Genomic DNA, 12,388 nt, shown 5'->3' on the forward strand with positions numbered 1-12,388 from the left:
GGTCCACCTCAACATGAGGAAGAATTTTCCTGTGCCAGTGACTGGGCACTGGAACAGATGGTCTGGAGAGAGAGTGGAATCTCCCTCACTGCAGATTTTCAGGAACCTTGTGGATGTGATCCTGTGTCATGTGCTGCCAGATGACTCTCTTGAGCAGGAAGGTTGGACCAAATGATCCACTGTGGTGCCTTCCAACATTACCCATTCTGTGAAGTTACTTTATTTTTAAAATGCATTTTACTTCTTACTGTACATTTTAATCATTTTTTTATTATATTATATGTTGCTTCACTTTTTTGTTTAATTAGGTTTGGTTTTTTATTTCTTTAGTCTATTTCTTTTTATTTAGTTTTATTTCTTTATTTCTTTAGTTTTGTCACTGTGTTTTAATGCTAGAGCTTCTTGTTTGGAGTCCTTTGTTTACTTTTTTCTTTGGTTCTCTTACGTTTACTTACTGGGGTTTTAGATTGGAATTTTACATTTTATTTGTATTTTGTGGTTTACTTTGGAATACTTTGGAATTTTTTTGACGTTTTTAAATATTGTATTTAGTTTTATATTATATTTTGTTTTGTCCTGGGGTTTATGCTGGGGTTTTACATTGGGGTGTTGAGATCTTACAGTGGGGATTTTGTCTTTGTTTTGGTATGTTTTTCATTTTTGTTCTACTTTGTTGTAGGGTTTATGATATTTTATGTTAGGATTCTACTTTTTCTGGGTTTTTCTTAATTTATCTTGAGTTAATTTAAATTTCATGGGTGATTTTTGTTTGTTTACTTTCTGGTTTTAAATATTTTACTTTTACATTGATTTTATCTGTTAGGGCCTTACTTTGGGGCTTTACATTGAGGTTTTAGGTTAGTTCTTTTCTTTTAGTTTGGTTTATGTTTTGGGTTTTTTTAATGTATTTGGAGCTTTTTTGTTGATTTTATTTGTTTACTTTGGTGTTTTATTTATGTTAGCCTTTTTAAAGGTTTTTTTGTTTACCTTTTGTTTTCTGATGGGGTTTAATAGAGCTTTCTATTGGGATTTTACTTTTTGTTTCCTTTATTTTGTTTTATTTGTTTGAGTTTTAAATTTTTATTTAACTTTCAATTCAGATTTCTTTTTGTATTGTTGTTGATGTATGTTGGGGCTTTGAAGGTCTTTCCTATTTTTGTTTACTTTTGTTCACCTTTTTTTCCTTGGTTTTATTTTTGTATTTTTATTTTTGTTTTAAGTTTTGTTTTTTTTTTTTTTGCTTAACATTGGGGATAAATTTTGGGTTTTTTTGTTAGAATCTACGTTGGTGTTCTATGTTGGAGTTCTACTTTTTGCTTGTTTTGTTTAATTTACTGTTCTTTAACTTGATTTCAGTCTTCTTCACCTTCCAATAGCAATTACATGGCAAAAGCCAGACTTGCATATCTGCAGCCATAACTCTTTTAGGATTGCCTTCTCTTCATGTATGAGAAGATCTTTCTGTCTGAAGGATTGCCAGAAACATATTTGGAAAATGTGGAGAATTCATGAAAATAAGACTGCAAGAGTAAGTGCAGTTAAAGGCCATTTTGTGGCATTCTTTTCTACCTCGTGCTTGTACTTTCTGCAAGTTTAACTCGTCATGAGTCTGTGGCTGAAATTTAGACTTATACTTTGCTTTTGGTTCTAAATTAAAATTTGGATTTCTTTTTTGTAATTTCCTGAAACTGCAATCCATTTTTGGTACAGACTATTACATATTTTAATATTCTTCAGATTAGCACTCCAGGGTCTTCTTTTGTATCACAGACACACAACAAGAGTACCACAAATGAGGCATCATTGACCAGGTTTTATGCTTTTCCTTGCCATTTTGCAAAAATGCTAAATTACTCAATGTTGTCTTGGCCTTTTCCATAAATGCTGACAGCCCACAATTTCCTCTCCCACTTTTTAAGTATCACGTTTTTTTACAGTAGTCTATAAACTACATCGTTAATCAGATAGTGTAAAATCCAATTAGAGACATTAGAATCCAGAAATACAAGTGTTAAGGAATTTATTTCTTGATTGACAAGAAAGCCAAATAGACTCATCTATTTAGAATCTTAGCAACAATTAGCTGCCTTAGTTTCATTTATTGTGACATAAAAAATCTGGTTTATTGAGAGCTCTATTGAATAAGATTTCTATGATATGCACCATGAGAAAATATCTTCAAACTAAAATGATTGTTTTGCTGTAATAAATTGAACCATATGTACACTATGTTATTCAATCCTTTTTCTTCAAGGCATAAATTGATATTAAAGAACATTTAAGTCATAACACATGGTTATCCAGGCATGAACGAGGCAATAACCCATATAAGTTGTCAAGGTGAAGCCAAAGCATTTATTAGAGGTTTGTGTTGTTTTTGAAAAGTGCACGGTTGGATAAACATGGATTAGTGCTATTATGCTGCTACGATGACTCAAGTGTGTTTTTACAGTGTCAGTAATTTTTATGTTTAAAAATCACTGGTGCAGTATATTAGCTATAATTTATGTTTATCATCTTGTGTACTCTAATAGGTTTCAACAAACCATTTAACACTTCAGCTTGTGCATATACATTACTTAATAGGTATTTATCTTAAAAAAGAGATACTTAAACGGGACTTTCAAAGCTTGCAACTGCATGCTAAGAGCAAATACTGCAGTCAGGCACATTAACTTTTTTTCCTCTGGTCTGCATTTAACTTTGAACAGTGTGACCACACAATTTCTTTGTACATTTTGCTCCTAACCAGAGCAAGAAAGATATATCATCTCTAAACCCCATCAGCCTGAATGACATCGAAGTCCCTGGCATGAAGTGTCCGTCACACTTACTAAGTAGAGTAGATGTGATAAAGCCTACGCAGCTGAAAATGCCAATAAGTTCCTGTCATCAGAGATTGCCCTTTCAGGATAGCACAGGACTTTATGCTTTCCTAGTTATGCCTTCCTATTGCTAATAGCAGACTCTATTAATTATATTTCTTTTGCTGTTCTTTTTTTTGGTACCTTGGCTTGCCTATTTTTGAAAATTAGTTACCCTTTCTCATAATTCTCAACACTTGGTTTGGAGAGCTACCTTATCTCAATATAGAAGAGCTGGGGTTGGCAAAAGAGAGAACTGAAGTAAAAGCTTCACTTGAGGAGGGCTTTTGGGTGGCAGAGGATGAGTTGAACATAATTTATGATACTATTGGGTGTTTTTGACAATGTGTTGCTTATTACATGGGTTGTGCTGATGGTGACTTTCTGTTCTAGACAGTCTAGGCTTGAATGGCTGGTGTTTAGTGCTTCCATAAAAGAGACTGATGGCCATTAGAAAAACATCACATTGGTCTTTTCGTGGGGCGATAGTTCTCCTGCAGTTTCCTGAAGTTAGATATTAGCCAGTAATCTGCAGAAAAAAACCCCAGCCAAACAAATATTGCTGTAAATTCTGTTTACCAATCTCATAAAATGCCTGATTCCTTCACTAGAGAGGTCATTTCAGAGGAGGAAAAGGAGTTGATGCAGAACCCTGAGATTATGGACATGCTGATCTGGTGTGTAATAATTTTTTACAAAGAGGTTATTAATTCTCCTGACTCAGTCAAGCATGTCTGCTGGCTGAGTCGGCAAATAGGGAGGATTTATTGCTCACATGGGAATAATTGACCAAGATGGACTACTTGTTATTACAGACTACTTTTTTTGAGTAGCTTCTTTCTTAAACATAATTTAGAAAATATTGATATAATTTAAAGAACATTCTTAAGTACCTACAAACAGATAACTTACTCATTCAAATTTAATTTTTATGGAAATATATTCAAAATATTTAGATATCAATTGATACCTGTAATAATTGCATGTGCATAGAAATGACTTTAATATTCTCCCATTTAGTGATGGACTACTAAAAAGCCATGCCTTACATTTTTTTACACCTAAACAGCATATGCCATTTTCACTGCTTTAGAGTACACATTTTCACTCTCCTTGTGTTGCAAAATATACTGCTTGCCTTCATGTTAGGCATCACACAAGTTTATTCTGTTTACATTTTTAGCAGTTTTAATGTTCTATGCAGTAGGTGGTGCAGTGTAGTCTGTGTATGATATGTTTCCTGGAAACATTACTTATTTATTGTGTTACAGAACTCCCTGCAGACAACATGGGAATGTGGTCCCATTTTGCAAGGTACTATGCAAAAGCATCATGAAAGAGTGTTTCTGCCCCAGGGAACTTATAGTTTTACCATGACATATCTAGAAATAATTGAAAGCATGATATTTTCCATGGTAAACAAGGACAAGGAAGTCAGAACTACATTTTTGTCTGTACTGTGTCTTTAATTTTTTATTTTTGTTCTAGTTTAAGAAAGAGTGATTTCATATATTACAAGAGAAGTAAGGAAGGCACTTTGGAGAAAAAACTGATATTACCGTCCTCATACTAACATGGCTTTACACTTTCCACAGCAAAATTCTTACAACCTTCCTCTGGGGAAGAGAGTGCAGATCCTTGCTAGTACTGCTGTCTCATCTGGAAGGCTTTTCAGAGCTGCATTTAATTCTGTGCAAAAATTTGGAGGCTTTCCTAAGTGAAGATGCTGCATAGGCCAGCTGTTGTCTGTGGCATGGAAAGGCCTTAGCCTAGGGCTGAGCTGCCACAAGGACACGAGGGCAGGTTCATCACTGGCTACAGTGGGTCAGAGCTTGGCAAAACGACCAAAGATGTCACTCTCAACCCAGTTATTGGGCAAGCTGAATCAAATGCATTCATCTAGTTCACTGCTATTGCCAATCTTAAAATTATGAAAGATATTAGCAAATCTTTTTTCTTCTCTGATGATGGTAATGGCTATTACAAGTGGCTGCATTGTCAGTGTGATTTTCTACTCACTCTCTGGTGGAAGCTTTTCTATTTTTCTGTCCATGTTGGTAGCCATAGGAGTAATGGAGAAAGACCCCATCATATCTTCTGCTGTTCTGCACCAAAGTCTCTGATGGTACTAACTCCTTCCATGACTATCTCTGGAAATACTGCCTACTTTCTGTCCCAGTGGCTGTCCTCTTACCTATAGAATGGATAAACAAAACAGATAAAGTTGAAAGTCACTGAGAAATGAAGGGATAAGGCAGCAAGGTTGCCTTTATTTTTGTTACTTTCTGGGAGTGCATTTTACATCGCCAAGGTACCCCAAATGGATTTATGTTTCAAAGAAACAGCTAAACCCCCTACCTCTCAAGGTTCTGTCTAGTTGCAACTCCATGGCTCAGGAAGGATGTTGAGAAATTGCAGAGGAGTCAGAAGAAGCTTCTTAATATGCCTCAGGTTGTCATGTACTTGACCTGCTGGGAAGGGCTGAGGGGTTTGGTTTTATTTATTCTGGTGGAGTGTTTGCGAAATGAAGATCCAGCTGAAGCCTACAGCTACTTGAATAAATGATAAACATGGAGCTGTTCTTGGTACTGACAAATAATATGGCAAGGAGGAAGAGTCAAACGTTGCAGTTTGGAAAGGTCCATCTGAACATTGAGAAAATGCCTCAGTGAGTGCTGTGGATATGTAATGTTTTCCCAAAGTCCATGGGATCTTCATCCTTGGAGGCTTTCAAGGCAGGGAGGTAAAGACAAGGCTGGCCTGACCATGTGTTGGCAACAATAAGGCCCTGAAGGGGACATTGTACTAGGTGACATCCAGGTGCTTTCAGACAGCATTTGGGTCTGGATCAGTGAAATATGACCTTCCACTTTTCAGCTGGATTTTTTTTGGGGGGGGGAGGGTGTTCCCAAGAGATTAATTTTTTCTAATTTCAAAATTGTTTACTCTGATGAAGTGATGGTACCCTTTCTAGGTTTCCTGTTGTCCAGGATTGAATTAAATCTGCATGAGTATTCCTTACCTTTAAGACCTACCACACAGGTTAAACTCTGTTTGTTTTACAAACATTCTTTCTTATTTTCCCCTTTCCTCATGGGAAAAGCTTTTTTCCAATTGCTGATGAAAGCCTACTTTGAGCATGAAAGAGGTGGAAGGAAAATCTTATCTCCAGAGGGTTCTCAGGGTAGAAAGCTCACTAGAAGGATATTGGAGGATGCTTTTTGCTGACAAGTTTTTGTAGTGCTGTACCTGTAAGACTGGAGACATGGTGTATTTCCACAGTAAAAACTGTAGGTCCAGCTAGGCCTGAATCTACAGCAGAAATAATTTGGAAGGGCTGGTAGAACTGTTTTTGTAAAACCAGCCTGAAAGGCCTAGCAAGCATGGCTCTCATGGGTATCTGGAACTTATTCTTCTCTATGCTATATCTTTTTTTTTTTTAATATCTTTACTAATTGATAGAATTTCAGTTTGTTTTAGTATGCGCGTTTAAAATTATGATAATCTTCTAGTGCACAGAAAATTTAATGTTATTAAAGATAGAGGGGCTGTAGGTGGAAGCAGGATAGCCAAGACCTTGATGCCACTCCAATTCTTAGTAAACCAAGATTAGCTATAATGGCTTTTCATATGACTGCTGATTTTGTTCTAACTTGGTGAGCTAAAAATATAGGGGAAAGAAGGTAAATATTATAAGCAAATTTTGAAATTATATTGTTTAATTGAAAAATCAAATCAGGAAAGAGTCTAGTCAAAATTTGGTATATTTACTTAGATGTATATATTTATATTTTTTTCCTGTGAGATAGGACATTTGCATTTACATTACTGTTATATGAGAAGTTTACCTAATTTAATCAAAAGGCTTTTGTTGTTTATTCACCACTCTCAGTGATGAAAATTTACTGATATTTTCACAAACAAAAGAATGGATGTATATTTCTTCAGAAGAACTTCTTTTTCACTACTATGCAGGAAATAGAGACATGCAGATTTCCTCTTTGGATACTGCCCATTTTAAACTCATTCTTGCATTACAGAAGAAGAAGCAGGACAGGTTTTTTTAGGAGCAAACAGTTTAAAAAAAATTTACCTCCATCTCTTCAAATATACACATATACAAATAATAAACAGTCATGAATATATATACATATATAAATAATGTGTATAGAAAGTAAGTGAAAATCTTCCAATCTCATTTGCTTCTTTTTTTTTTTTTTTTGTGATATAACTACTTAAAAATAAAGCTTTAGTTATACACAGAGTGTGAATCTAACTCTCATATTGATGGTCTTGTACCAAATGATGTGAAGATTACATTATTATTGAAGGGAACAGAATACTCTATGCCTTACCCATCCCATCTTTCCTGATAAAACTGTGTCTGCTACTGGGATATTATTTAATTTTTATTTTTTTGTGGCTTAGGACCCCTGCTTAATAGATCAAAACTGCCCCAGAGAATTTTAACTTCTAATATAAGAAAATGAAAAATTTCAAAGTTTAAGAGTAGGGACGAAGGAAAAGCATTGAGGACAATAAAAGTCATAGCAAGTGTATGAATATTTTTTTCATTGTTTCTAAAGGATCTTAGAGGGTTTATAAAATCCATTATTTCTACACACAATGACAATATATTAAATTATTGCAGTGGTGCTTAAGTACAGCTTTATACTAATATAAAATTGTTTAGCTCTGAGAAATATAATTTTCCTAAGATATTTCTTTTTTGGATAAAAACATTTGCACTTAGCATATCTGGTTAGCTTGATTTTCAATAAAATAAAACTTTTGTAGACTGGTTAAGCCAAAATCTGAATTGTTTTTATAAAGCAGTAATCTAGAATCTGCATTACATGAACTGGCAAAAGACTCAGTCCTCTGCTTCCTGGTAATTGTGTAAGTCTACTCTAACAAGTAATGCAACACATAAAAGCAAACTGTGAAAAAAACCCATCAAAGAACCACTCTAAAGGGATTTTTCTTTGCTAGTAATTTCTCAGAAAGCAGGATTTCTTTTTTCCTCCTTCTATTTTGCAAAGCAGTTACTTGTTCAGCTTGTGCAAATCTCAGACAGAACACAGAAAGCCTATAGTTTGGCCTTTATGCAGAAGATGTGTAGCAAGATACCAGGCAAGACATTTTGTCTGAATTCCAAGGTGGTAAATTTTGTAGACTTGTTCATTTAGGAAGATTTTGGCTTGAATGTAATCATTTAATGCTCAGAGTTTAGATTATTTTCTAAACAAATACTTATAGAAAACTATACAAACTAAGGAACTATCAGTCTTAACAGAAGCAATTCTGACAAACAATTATTTTCATTTTAGCACTGACAATTATGTAAATGTGTCTGGAACAGCAATGGGCACCTTAATTATGACACCTAATTATACCAATTTATTTATACACCTCCTTGAACAACAACATTTTATTTATAACTCTCCCACTCATTCAAAGACAAAAAAAAAAAGTGGAATTTCATAGACGGTTGCTTTATCATTGAAACATAAACACAACTTGAACTATTTGAACTTGAACCTTCACATATGTAGCATGTCCATACTGTGTTATGTTCTTTTTGTTTTCCATCTTTGAAAGAAAGATAACTTTTTATATCTCAGTATGTAAGAGAAACACTCTTTCATTCCTGGTAGAAATCTTTCAAATAGGCACCATATTTGGAAAATACAACCCAAAATTACCAACATTCCCTAACTTTTAAAATTATTCACAATCTTCTTCCTGAAAGTTATAGAATCATGAAGATTTTAGGTTGGAAAAGACCTTTAAGATCACCTTTAAGTCTAAACAAAAAGCTAACACTGCTAAGTTCACCACTAAACCATGTCCCTAAGTGTTAATTTACATATCTTTTAAATATCTCTAGGGATGGTAACACCACCACATCCTGGAAAACCAGTTCACATAATGAACAACTCTTTCAGTAAGAAATTTTTCCTAATATCAAACTAAACCTCCCCTGGTGCAGCTTAAGGACTTTTCTTCTTACTTGAAAAAAAGAGACCAGCCTCCCCTACACCCTCCTTTCAGGCAGTTTAGAGAGTGATAAGGTCTCCCCTGAGCTTCCTTCTCTTCAGTCTGATCAAGCCCAACTTTCTCAGCTGCTCCTCATAGCACTTGTGCTCCAATAGAGCTTTACCAGCTCTATTGCCATTCCCTGCACATGCTCTAGCATCTCAATGTCTTTCCTGTCTTTCCACACTATTTTTGATACAGGCCAGGATGTCATTGGCCCTCTTGGCCACCTGAGGATACACTAGCTCATGTTCAGCCAGCTGTTGACCAGTACCTCCAGGGCCTTTTCTGCTGGGCAGTTTTTCAGGCACTCTGTCTGCTCTGTGGAACTCCCTGGGGTTGTTTTGGCTGGAGTGCAGGACCTGGCATTTTGACTTGTTGAACCTCTCACAAATGCCCTCAGCCCATCAATGTCATTGTAGGGCATGGCACAGCATAAGGTACCATGACTCAAACAGAAGGGTGCAAGAGAGATTTATTTTAGCAACTTGTTGCTTTTATACTCTTTCAAGATATTTACATTCACTCAGCATACACATTCACAGTCCATTGGTTATAAGAAAAAACAAGGTTCTCAGTGGGTGACCAAGGAGCCATGTCATTCTTTGAGCCAGTTAGAGTCCATATCTCTTAACTTTCTCTCCTTCATCTCATCTCCATGGTGACAACCTTGGTGTCTTCCTCAGGAGAGATATGATGCTTTCTTTTATCTTCAGAAGGCCTTTGCTGGCTCACAAGGACAGCACAGAATGTCTTTCCTACACTTCAATCCAGCCTGTTCAGATTCCTCTGTGGAGGCTTCTCACCCTCCAGCAGATCAACACTCCTGCCCAACATGGTGTCAGCTGCAAACTTACTGAGGGTGTGCTCCATCCCCCATCCAGATCGTGGATAAAGTTACAAAAGGAGACTGGCCCCAACACTGAGCTCTGGTGGACGCCAGTTGTGGCCAGCTGTCAGCTGGAGGTTACTCCATTCACCACCACTCTCTGGGCCTGGCCACTCAGGCAGATCACTACACAGTGAAGGACACATTTGTCCAAGCCAGGGGCAGCCAGTTTCTCCAAGAGAATGTTGAGGGAAACAATAGCAAAGGCTTTACTAAAGTCGAGGTAGACGATGCCCACAGGCTTTCTCTAATCTGGTAAATGGATCACCATGCCACATTACACAGGAAACCAAGAGTTATAAAGTTATTTTATGAAGTGTAAGATCCCAATTCTCTCATTGAAAAAATGTTGCAGTCTTCCTTCTTGATTATTATAATTTGTCCTTTCCAAGAAAAGAATGCTTTTCTATAGACAAGTAGGACAATTCTATGTAAATTAGCATGACCAGAGTTCTTGCTTAGGACAGGGTTAATACAGTTAATAAATAATAGAAATAATGGATCAATAAGAGCATGTCAGCTTTCCAGTCAGGCAGTACTTTCTGTATTACAGAAAGTATCTGTATGTCTCTGAGTCTTTCCATCACTGAATTATCTGAATGGCCTTGGGGTCGAGCACAGAGAGCTACTTGAACAGAGATGTTGCCGGGAGGAACACCTATAAGTGGATATGCTCTATTGTGTTGTGTTTTAATTTTTTTTTCCCTGCTGCAGCCAGGGAAGCAGGATTTTGAAACATTTTTTTAGAAATCATAGAATCATAGAAAGAATATCCAGAGGTAGAAGGCACTCACAATTATGGAGTTCAACTCCCTGTTTCAAATAACAAAGACTGCTCTGATGGATACACCTGATGTCAGTTTCTCTCCCAGAGGGCAGAGCCCCAGGCACTGGCTAGCACCTGGCTAAAAAGGCAGCTCTGTTATGTAATTCCTACAACATGTTCTAAAGAGATTGTCCACCTTCCCTGTTACCTTATTATTCCCATTTAATTACTTTGAAACATTTATTGTCCAAGATCAGTAACTGTGATTGAGTCCTTAGGGTAATTTCCTCACTATTTTCTGTCCAAGGAAACAGTGAAAATTATGCAGATTATTTAGGTTTGGGGTCTTGGAGGGGAGGGATTTTTTTGTACTTTAAAACTGATTCAACATGTGCTGTGACTTTGGATAATACAATGTTTAAATTCATTTTTTTCTTAAAAAGATCCTAACTTGTGTGTCCCAGAAAAAATCCTGAAATATGGATCTTCCATTTGCAGGCATTTATTGTGCCCTAATGTGACTTGTTTTTATTTCCTGACAATGCACTCAGTGTATCTTCATAACCCTCTTTCAAGTTATTCTGTAAGATGTTCCAGCCATGTTGTAATTTAAAAATTATAGTTCAGGGTGCTGCCATTATCCCTAAGATTCCTAGTATAGAATGAATCACACAGCCAAAGATTTATATTTTAGTAACTATGACTGGCACAACTTTTTCTAAAATTTCAGCTGTACATTTAATATGACTAATAGCTTCTGGTCCCCAAACTTGATATATTTCTTCCTTTACATGCAATTAAAGTTATATTTTCAGGCACAAGAGTTCAAAATTACTTCACCAGCAACTGAGATCACTAAAGCTAGATAAAATAGAGATGACAAAATTGTACCAGGAGGAACCACAGGGAATCAAACAGATTAAGGAAGTGGAGCAAGACTGAGAACAAATTTGACAAAGTTTGATAATGACAGAAACCTCCTGCTTTTTTCACCGTTCTACTCATCCTCTCTCATCCTTTTTTGCTAGAGCTTTGTTTTTCAATAAAACAAACTGTTTTTCATAGGTGTTGCTTGAGAAGCTCAGGACAGAGTTTCACTACAGACTTGTGATTTTAACATTTATAGGAGAATAGGATTAAGAAAAAAAACAAATCACTGTGTCCTAAATGAGGATCTGAGTTCAGATCAGAGCCTGAAACTTAAGGAACCAGCACAATTTGAATGGAAACATCAAAGTCAAGAGACCTTGAAGTCAGGAAAATTCTTGATCTAAATCTTTAATATGAAGAATGCAGGAATGGACAGTAAATGAGTACTTAAAAACTACAGGAAGCAGTACTATTCTAAGAGGACTAGTAGCTGGATCATGGTTCATTTTCATAAGAAATATGTACAGTATATTCATGAGTGTCCTCAGTGGGGCTGATTCTAAGACAGAAGCACATGGTTGATACCTTCCCTTCTGGCAGATTTGTTTTCAAATTGGTATCAGTAATTTGGTTCCATGGAAAGAATAATGTCTAGGTAAATAATGGAGCTGAGACTGAGAGTGCTGAGTTTGGAGCCCTAGAACAACAGAATATTTCTGATGACTCTCAGCTGGATGGTGGTATTTTCCCACATAAGTGCTGTAAAGATACATAAAAGAATTGCAGAGCCTTTCAAAGCTCTAAACAACTTGCTTTCTGCATGTCATTAAGGGTGCTGGGGATATCTACCATGCATCTGTTCACAGGCATGCACAGGCTTCCCTGAGAAAGCTTTATATCCTATAGCCTGTGTCTCTGTAGTCTTGAAGTCATAGCAGTGTGAGCTTCAGCTTCCAAGAA

The sequence above is a fragment of the Melozone crissalis genome, unplaced genomic scaffold, assembly GCF_028551555.1.
Source record: "Melozone crissalis strain CALT ecotype California unplaced genomic scaffold, PUWL_Pcris_2 ptg000016l_1, whole genome shotgun sequence".
NCBI lineage: Eukaryota > Metazoa > Chordata > Aves > Passeriformes > Passerellidae > Melozone > Melozone crissalis.